Below are 10,742 nucleotides of genomic sequence, written 5' to 3' on the forward strand. Positions count from 1 at the left end.
GGCTGGCTCTCCTGGGGCCCACAGCCCACAGTCAGGACCACTGCCGGCTCTGCTGGAAGGACCGCACCCAGCAGGAAGCTGCCAAGCTGACTGTGGCTCTGAGGTTGACTCTAGTTGTCAATGAAGCCATCCACCAGGGCCTGAGAGTGCTGCCCCACGACCCTGCCCCCTGCCCCCTGCCCTCTGGCTGGGCCAGGCCAGCGGCCCCCAGTACCTCTGAAGATCCGGCCCCCGGCTCTGGATTCCTGCTCCCGTACTGCTATCCCACAGGGTGGAATGCTGGCCACTCGGGTGACGTCCCCAGGAGTGAGTGGCCAGACATCCCTGTGAAAGGGTCCTTGCTGCCAAGCATTAGCATCCTGGCCACCCAGGCCCTTCCCAGGGACTGCAAGCCTCCTTGAGCCCCACTCTCCAGGTGCTTCGCCAGCAAGAAGCCTGCCTCTGGTCCCTTCCCCACTCTCAAACTCTGTGCTCTCATCTTCCCTGGTTAATAAGAGGTTTCTCGATTTCCCAGAGCCTGTTTTAGGCAAGGAAATAATGAGGCTTGGGAAGGTGGGGGTCTTCCGGTGAGCCAGGTGGGGCCCCAGCACTCCTTCTGTGGACCCAGCCCTCCATCCACCAAGAACGATGAAGCACAGAGTCTGAGCAGGGTCTCTGCCGCTATGCAAAGCAAACTAACTGAATGCCAGTACTTCCCTGGTGGTCCAGTGGTTAAGATTTCACCCTCCAGTGCAGGGGGTGTGAGTTTAATCCCTGATTGGGGAGTTAAGTCCCCACATGCCTCAGGGCTAGAAAACCAAAACATAAAGCAGAAGCAATGTTGTAACAAATTCAATAAACGCTAAAACATAGTCCACCTCAAAAAATCTTTAAAGAAGGAAAGAAAGAAACTGAATATCATAAGCCAATGCTGCAAGGCACTCTGGTCCAAAGGAGTGTTTAAATCATTTGGCAAGGAAAAAAAAAAAAAAAAAAACTGCCCCACCATCACCAAGGGGACAGCCTGGGTCCATCAGGAAAAAAGTCACACAGCATCTCATGTCCAAGAGCATTCCCACATCCCGGATGTGGTAGGCTTTCCCATCACCCCACTTGCACAGGTCACCCTCTGTGCAGCCTCCCAGTTGAAGGGACATCTAGAGCCCTCAAGGTCCTGGCTTACCAAGGCCATCTTCCCACCGCCCGTGGCAGGGAAGGGAGGAGGGGGAGGGGGACCCTGTGCCAGGTTTCACTGGGCCCAACTGTCATGACGGCGACTCCCAGTGCCTTCCTGCCACCTTCACATCCCTCGCCTAAAAACAAGAGGTTTGTGGATATGAACGCTGACCCTGGCCTTTCTAACCACCACTTTAAAAGGAAGTAGCCCAGAAAGGGGCTGGTTTACCCGGAGCTTGTTTTCTTGTTTGTTCAACTCATTCATCAATGTTTACTGAGTGCCCGGTGCCAGGCACTGCAGGCCGTCGGTATCCTGGGGACACTGGACTGATCTGACTCCGCTAATGGGAAGGCTGCCTGCAGTGAGGGAGGCAGAAGTGACTCCTGTGATTATCAAGTGGGAGGGTGCCATCACGTGGGCTTAGAGGGGCAGGAGCCAAATTCTAGGGGCCCTTGAAGGCATAATTGAGAGACGTGGCAGGGGTGGGGGTGGGGGGTGAGCAGGTGCGACAGGCCTTCCAGACGGAGGAGTGGGGTGAGGGCGCCTATCGGGTGTTTGAAGCCGGAGGGAAGCCAGAAGGGCTCTTGAGCGGCGCTGCTAACGGCTCTCTGATGTTTGTCATTTCTGTGTGTACACATCTGGTGGTTATTAACAAAACAAAACCATTTTTTAAGGCAGGTTGCAAAACGGCCCTGTTGTTTGTCAGGAAAGAATGGCACAATCTCCCAGGCCTCACCTGCCCAGGGGAATGGAGGCAGGGCCTGCCGTCCTGCCCTCCTCCTGGCTGCAAAGCCACATGACCTTCCGGGAGGTCCAGGGGGAGGGACAGAGGCAAGGGGCCTACAGGGGTTTTTGAATGTAGTTGGAAAGGCTCTCGTGCCCCTCAGATCTCCACTGCTGTCCAGCTCACCTTCCAAAAGCCCAGGCTGAAGGGGACATCACCGTGAGACAGTCACAGCTTCACCAGCGCTCCGTGGCATGGCACTCCAGTTTGCACAGACCCTTTATATGCAACCCTGAAGCACCCAGGAGTTATAGCCCATTTTACAGGTCCAGGAACCAAGACTCGGTGAGGGGGAGAGCCTTGGTCAATAGCTCCATGTCCAGTGGCAGAGGTGGAGCCAGAAGTCCGGTCAGCTCCCAGCAGTGGCCCTGCCCTGCCTCTCAGGGGAAGGGAGGGCCCATGTGGGACGGTGGGCCCCTGCCAGTGAGCGCCAGCCTGGGGCAGGGGGCACATAGCGGGACTGGGCGAACGGCTGGGTTCCTGGGGGTGGGGTGGAGATGCCCAGGGTCTGGACAAAGCTGCCCGGGGATGTGTGCCTCGGTGGGACGTGACTCTACTCCAGCTCCGCCCCCACGACTGGGCACCAGGCCTGGGCCGAAGCTTCGCCTCCAGAAGCTGGGGACAGTGAGGATCAGGGCGGGAAGAGACTTTTCAGGTTGATGAACAACATGAAGAGGAGGAGGGGACTTCCCCTGGTGGCCCAGAGATTAAGAACCCTGCCTGCCGGTGCAGGGGACACGGGCTTGATTCCTGGCCCAGGACGATCCCACGTGCCGCGGAGCAAACCAAGCCTCTGCGCCACAACTACTGAGCCTGAGCTCCAGAGTCCGCAAGCTGCAGCTTCCGAAGCCCCGCGCCCTAGAGCCCTTGCTCTACAAGAGAAGCCGCCACTTGCTGCAACTAGAGAGAAAGCCTGCACGCAGCAATGCAGACCTGGGGCAGCCAAAAATAATTTTTTTTTAATTTTTAAATAAATTTTTTTTTTAAAGGGAGGAGATGAGATGTGAACCCAGGGCCATCTGTGCAGACAGCACGGAGCTTGCTGAGCACGCTCGGTGGGTGGGCTTTGCATCAGGAGGCTTCAGAGAGGAGGCGGCGGCAGGCCTGGGCTGCAGGAGTGCTGCGGCGACTGTGGCAACCTCGCCTTCGGCCATCAGAGGGCGGTGTTGGGCCAGCAGGGCCTCTGTCCCCGAGGAAGCAGGAACTGGGTCTCTCGGCACTCTGCTCAGGAATGCAGTGCCTTTGAGACCCAACAAGCCAAGCTCAGCAGGCCCTGGGCTGTTTGGGGCCATCTGCAGAGGCTGAAAGAGGGGGTCCGACCGGGGTTTGCGTCCTGGTTCTCAGCTTGCTGGCTTGCTCACTAAATACGTCTGGACTCCACCCCCAGCACCACGGCCACTGGCCTGGTCTGGGCTTCCGTCATCTCTTGCTTGGATGTTTAGAAAGGAGCCCATGAGTTTCTCTCTGCCGCTTCCTGCCCTCTTCTGTCCACACTCCACAGGGCAGCCAGAAAAAATCTCTGAAATGAAAATCTGATCACATGGTTCCCTGCATAAGCCCTCCACTGGCTACCCGTTTCCCCCCAAGAGGGGTCATTCTCAGTGGTGGCTGACCAGGTCCTCTGGGACTTGACCACACTGGGCCTTAACTGCATCTCCCCCGACCCCAACAACCTGAACTCACCAATCCGTCAAGCTCTGTCCTTCCTCCCTGCCTTTGCCCAGCCTGGACTTCCTCCCCAGTCTTTTTTTTTAATTTTTGGCCACACCATGCAGCGCACAGGGTCTTAGTTCTCTGACCAGGGGTCAAACCCACGCCGCCTACAGGGGCAGCGCAGTCCTAACCACCAGGGAAGTCCATCCCTCCCTGATATTGCTGCGTGCACCCTCAAGGCTCCCAGAGCCCTCATTCGGGAGGCCTTCCCTAGGCCCCTTCCCGCCCCCCAGCAGGGTTCAGGTGCCTTCTCCATGTTCTCGGAGCAATAGGACCAGCGCTCATCACACAGCGGAGTTGTCACCTGCCTCGTGCTGACTGCTGTTGACCCCCACCTACACTATCTTGTGTTGATTCTGAGAAATAAACATCGTCTTCCCTGCTTTTCAGGGAAGGAAAGTAAGGCTGAGAGACACGTTCATTTGCTCAGTGATGGTGCCAGGCCTGGAATTTGGGATGTCAGGCTCCAGAGCCCTGCGTCCTCCTCACCCATCTACCCCCAGAGGTTGGGTCATACCAGGAGTACGGCTGGAGGAGGGCAGAACCTGGCAGCGTGACTCAGCACTCTGGAGAGACCCAAGGAGAGGGTTGGGTGGGGCAGCCGCAGAGAGAGAAGGACCCAGAAAGGATGGGCTCGCCTAGCTATGTCGGTGTCCTGGAGTTGAGGGCAGGCGGGGTGAGCGGCCCAAACATAACCATAAAAACCAGGTCTACTGATCACTTGTCATGTGCCGGGAGGTGGTGAAATAACTTACTGGCCTCTTCTAACCATCCCAGTAAACTTATAAGAAGGGAGTATTATTAGCGCCAATTTACAGATGAGAAATCTGACACTCGAGCTCACCTAGCACATTAGAGGGGACGCCAAGGTTCAAACTCAGCTGTTTCAGCACCATATATTTTTGAACCATTTGAGGATGACTTGCTCAGTGTTGGGAGAGGAACTACAGCTGTTGGGTAGTTTGTTTGCAATCACCACCAGACTCGGCCTCCCCCACAGCAGTCTTGGGCACTCCAGGTTCCCAAGAATGGCCATAAAAGCAGAGACCAGTTTGGCATAATCTTGGAACACTCCATGCCCTTAGGGTGGCCCCTGGTATCACGAGCAGAGGTGTGCCAGCTCTGGCCCTGGACAGCGTACAAGCTCCTCTACTTTGCAGCCTCCTTAACAGCCCTACTCCATGCTCCTATCACCATAGCAACCCATTCCTATGGTAAGCAGCAAGGGCATGTTGGCCGAAAACACGGGGGACGGCTTCATGACACTGGATTTGGCAGCAATGACTTCTTGAAAATGACACTAAACACACAAGTAACAAAAGAAACAACAGATGAACTGGACTTCATTAAAATTTAAAACTTGTGTGCTTTAAAGGACCTATCAACAGAGTGAAAAGGCAACCCATGAAATGATAAAATATTTGCAAATCATGTAGCTGATGAGATTAAAACTCAGAATGTGTAAAGAACTCCTACAAGTCAATGACAACAACAACAAACTTCATTTAAAAGTGAACTAAAAAGTAGATGTTTCTCCAAAGAAGATGTACAAAGGGGCAACAGCTCATGAAAAGACGCTGAACATTACTGATTATTAGGGAAAGCAAAGCAAAACCACAGTGAAACATCACCTCGCACCCCTGAGGATGGCTATTATCAAACAACAGAGAGTGCGAAGTATTGGTGAGGACGTGGAGAAACTGGAACGCTTGTGCATGGCTGTGAATGTAAAATGGTGCAGCTCCTGTGCAGAACAGTATGACAGCTCCTCAAAAAATTAAACATAGAATTACGTTATGATCCAGAAATTCTACTTCTGGGTAGAATTGAAACCTGGGGCCTCGAACAGGTATTTATACACCAATGTTCATAACAGTTTTATTCATAATAACCAAAAGGTGGAGTCAACCCATGTGTCCATTAAGAAATGGATGGATAAACAAAATGTATTCCGTTCATACCATGGAATATTATTTAACCTTTAAAAAGGAATGAAATTCTGACACATGCTACAACATGAATGAACCTTCAATGACATTAAACTTAAAGCAAAAGAAGCCAGACGCAAAAGACAAATACTATATGATCCTACTCCCAAGAAGCACCTGGAGTAGTCAGATTTGTATAGACAGAAAGTACGATGGTGGTTGCCAGGGTTACTGACCTTTCCAGTCAGGCCCCAACACGGGTCCCCCTACCTGTTGTCATTCAAGTCAAAAGAATGCGACAGAGTTTAGTTTTGAAAGAAGTTTGCATGCATGCTCAGTCGAGTCCAGCTCTTTGCACATGAACTAAACCCCGCCAGGCTCCTCTTTCCATGAAATTTTCCAGGCAAGATTACTGGAGTGGGTTGTCATGTCCTACTCCAGGGTATTTTCCCGACCTAGGGATCAAACGCACGTCTTCTGCATCTCCTGCACTGGCAGGTGGATTATGTACCACTGCGCCACCTGGGAAAGCTTTATTTCTTTCATCAAAGAATGGAGAAGTGCAAGCTCAGGCTCTGGAGTCCAGGGTCTCCTGACAGGCCGCGGGCAGGGCTGCTTTATAGGGTCAGGGGGGAGTGGGCGGAGTTCTGCAGAGCGGCGCTGCTCCCGGCTTCAGATCGCAGTGCCGGGTGCAGCATCTCTGCACACGGCTCGCTGCCGCCATCTTGAATTGAGTGTCGTGTGCAGTACTTCTGCACACGGCCCACTGAGCTGAGGGCTTGGCGCAGCCATTTTGCACTAGGAACTCCGGTCTGAAGAGCCTATGCAAGGTCTCTGCATGCAGCCCCCCTGAGAGCAATTGGAACTAGACTAAGCACAGAGGAAAAAGGAAAAAAAGGTTAGCCTTTATTTCATTACCCACATTCTATTTTAATTTCCCGAGAATTGTTCATGAGCTTTGCCAATGACACCAGGGGCTTTAAGGAGAGGAAGCAATGGAAAGTTAATGTTTAATGGGTACAGAGTTTCAGTTCAGCTTTTTCAGATGAAAAAGCTCTGGAGATGAATGGTGGTGATGGCTGCCCAACGGTGTGAATGTACTTAATGCCACTCAACTGCATTCTTAAAAATGGAAAATTTTATGTTAGGCATATTTTACCACAATAGAAAAAAAAATTTTTTTTAAACAGAGAGACTTAAATATAAGAGCTAAAACTAAATCTTGGGACTTCCCTGGGTGTCCAGTGGTTGGGAATTTGTCTTCCAATGTCAGCAATATGGGTGTGGTCAGGTAGCTGAGATTCCCACATGCTTTGCAGCCAAAAACCAAAACATAAAACAGAAGCAATATTGTTACAAGTTCAATAAAGACTTTAAAAAGGGTCCATATCAAAAAAAGAAAAGGTTGAACATAGAATTACTACCTGCAATTCCACTCCTAAAGATACACCCAAGAGAAGTGAAAACATGTTTTCACAAAAATTTGTACAAAAAATGTTCATAGCACCATTAATTCATAATACCCCAAAAGTGGAAATAACCCAGATGTCCATCAACTGATGAGTGGGTAAGCAAAATGTGGTGTATTCATGCAAAAAATGATTATTCAGCTATGAAAAGAAGTGACGTAGTGATGCCAGCTACAGTAAGGATGAGCCTTGTCTACATTATGCTACGTTAATGAAGCCAGTCAAAAGATCACATACTCTATGATTGGATTAATATAAAATTTCCAGAACAGGAAAGTCTATCACGATAGGAAGTAGATTAGTAGTTGCCAGAGGCAGGAGCAGGAGTACAGGAAATGGGGAATGACTAATAGAGGGTACAGTGGTTTTTGAGGTGGGGATAATGAAAATATTCTGCAATTAGGAACTTCCCTGATAGTCTAGTGGTTGAGAATCCAGCCTTCCGATGCAGGAGATGTGGGCCCCATCCCTCGTGTGAGAACTAAGATTCCATATGCCTCGGGGCGACTAAGCCCATGCGTCAAAAACTACAGAGCCCACATGCTATGGAAGCCATGTGCCACAACTAGAGAAAAGTCTGCCAGCTACAAGAAGATCCTGCCTGTGCCAAAGCTGAGAACCCGACCCAACCAAATATAAAATAAATATTTGTAAACAATATTCTGCAATTAGACAGTGATTGTATAAGATTATACAACCTTGTGAATATACTAATTTTACACTTTAAGAATGGTAAACTTGTATGTGAATTCACACTTTAATAAGAAGAAGGTGAAACTGCCCAGAGGGGAAACAGGGAAAGCAGACCGCCCCAGGGTTCTACCCAGACCACCACTGGGACTGGGGCAAGGCGCCCCCCCACCACCTCCCGCTCCCACAGTTCCCCTTTCACCTCTCCTTTTCAGGCCACCCCACCTCACCCCACTGTGTTCTGAACCCCACCCTGGCCTCTTCCCCAGCAACGTTCACCCCATGGTGAGGCTCCCTCACCCCCTGGGCCCCCTCTGTACTCACCCAACTGGTTCTGATACTATGGCATTTCGCATGTCATAGTAACTAGCGTCTGGAAGGAGGGGTCCAGGGTGTGGAGCGGGTGGCCCTGTCTACCCCCCTGCGATTGTTTGCTTGTGGCCTGGTTGTTGCCATGGGCCCCTGAGAGCTTGGCAAACTAGGACTTGGAGAAGATGGGTACTGTGGGTGGGGGTTCGGGGTGGTTCTTTTTCACCGAGGTCTTTGTTTCAAGGTAGGGAAATCTATTCTCCTGGGCTCGGAATACGCTGCAGCCCGAGGTGCGTGGATCCAGGTTTCCTAACACGCGATGATTATTCACTTTTATTGAGCGACCTCCTACATGCCGGGTACAACGTTGAGCCCTTTGGGGGAAGGTACACCTGGGTGGTAGCTCCATTATAGGTTTCAGAGTCAGACGGGCTTGAGTTCAAATCCTGGCTTCCCATTTCTGGGCTGTGAGTCTTCAGAAAAGTTTCTTAATCTCTCTGGCCTTTCATATCCTTAACTGTAAAATGACGATACGCCTACCTGTTTCCAAGCGGTTTGATAAGGACGTAACGTTCTCAGCACAGAAATGCAGACTGAGCTCCTTGCGGGCAGGGACCCGATCCATCATGTTACGTCCCCAGCTCTGCCCTCCCAAGACAGCCCAGGTGTGCTTTTCACCCGCCCCGCTCCACACCATGGCTCACGCCGTGCCCTCCGCGGGGTGTCGGGGGTTGCCCTTTCCTCTACCCCAGTCTCCACTGATTGACATCCTCCCTTTCTTCAAGGTCCGGCTCAATGCCACCTGCATCCCTGTGGGGTGATTTCCGTGCCTGGATCTTCTCCCTGTTTGGGGTGGAGCCTCCAGAGCTGAGGCTGAGGGGCGGCTTCCAGCATGACCGCAGAGTGATGAACTGCATGTGCTTCTCTCTGGATAGGCCACTGAGCTCTTCTCTACCTCAGTTTGCTTGTCTGCAAACTGGACTTAATGATAGTAGCTACCCAGAAGGGGGCTCTGACGTTTAAATGAGGCGATGCACTTAGTTTGGGGCCTGACATGTACAAAGCCTTCAATAAACCCTGTAGATCTGTGTTAATATGGTAGCCATGTGGGACAATCTACAATAAAATTAATCGAAATATAAGTTAATTAAAACTAACCACATGCCAGGAAAGATTGAGGGCAGGAGGAGGAGGAGGCGACAGAGGATGACATGGTTGGATGGCATCACCAACTCAATGGACATGAGTCTGGGCAAACTCCAGGAGATAGTGAAGGACAGGGAAGCCTGGCGTGCTGCAGTCCACGGGGTTGCGAAGAGTGGAACACGACTTAGTGATTGAACAATAACAACAACCACATTTCACATGTGACAACTGGCTACCAGTGATGTCCACTAGAAACCCCCCCAAATACAGAACATGTCCATTGCTAAAGAAAGTTCCAGTGCATAGTGCTGTCAGTCATGATGACGATAATGTGAATTTGTGGTCTGGGTCAGGAAAAGCTCTTAAGGATATGTCTCATACCCCTCAGCTCCTCATAGCTCCTGGGGGGACCCCCAACTCCTCCTCCTGGCCCTGCCTGCCCAGTCTCTGACGTCCCCAGGGGTAACCCGAGACCCTCCCATCAGGAGCATTAGGGCGAGAAAGGAGACTGGTGAGAACCAAGCAGGATTAGGGGCTAATGAGAGTGCAGTGGAGGAACCCAATCCCTGCCTGCTGCCCGCCTGGTGGGAAGTGGGTGTGGGTGGCGGCAGAAAGAGGCTGGAATGTGAAGAGGGGAGGGACCAGAGGGTGGAGAATTACCTAACTGCTTCAGAGTGTATGCAGCAGGCGCCCTGGACGGAGGGAGATGGCTCCCCTTCTCCCGCACCTGATTCTATCAGGGCCCAGAGCAGGGAGGTTTCAGCACTCACCTGCCTCAGCTAAATCGGTCCCAAGATAGCCCAGGCATGGGGACCTGTGGTGTTCTGAGGGTAGGAGAGACCTGGGAACAGGGCCTTGGGCTAGCCCAGCTGTTGGGTCCGAGGCTAGGCCAGGGGAGAGTTTCAGCCCACTTGGACCCGCCTCCCAAGGCCTGGAAGAGGTAGCCACGTATCTATACTGTGGTCTCCGGCAGATGCACTCCTGGTTTCCTTACAGACAGTCATGGACAATGTGGCCTCCGCCCTCGGAGCTTCCGATAGCTGGAGGATAAATCTCTTAGAGGTGCACAACCCTTGATAGTCTCCATGTCTCAGTCAAAGGACAGGGGAACCTTCTGGGTTTCCCTCATCACCTGGCAGAGTGGTGGGGCACCCATCACTGATCAGATGTTTAAAATCCTGAGGAACACCGATACCACCTCCCGGGCATCAGTATGCCCCTCCTCCCCCTTAGGACGCAGGGGATGGGGGATCTTGGACAAGGCCTCCTGTGTCCTCGTGACCTCTGCCATGACAAGGGAGGTCGGCAGGGCTGGGGGCCCTCAGCCCTTCCCTGTATTGAAGGCGCAGGACGGGCACCGCAGGAGAGAATTTGAAAGACAGGAAGAGCAGTAACCCGCCCCATAGAAAAACAAGCCTTTATCGAGGACACCTTTTGAGTTCCATTTTTTCTGCCCAGCCTGCCTCCTCTTGAATATGGACACTTGTTGCAAAAAGCCACGAGCCTCCCACCCCGAAAAAGTGACCAACATATTTACGAGACTAAGT

This window comes from Bos indicus x Bos taurus, chromosome 17, assembly GCF_003369695.1.
Source record: "Bos indicus x Bos taurus breed Angus x Brahman F1 hybrid chromosome 17, Bos_hybrid_MaternalHap_v2.0, whole genome shotgun sequence".
NCBI lineage: Eukaryota > Metazoa > Chordata > Mammalia > Artiodactyla > Bovidae > Bos > Bos indicus x Bos taurus.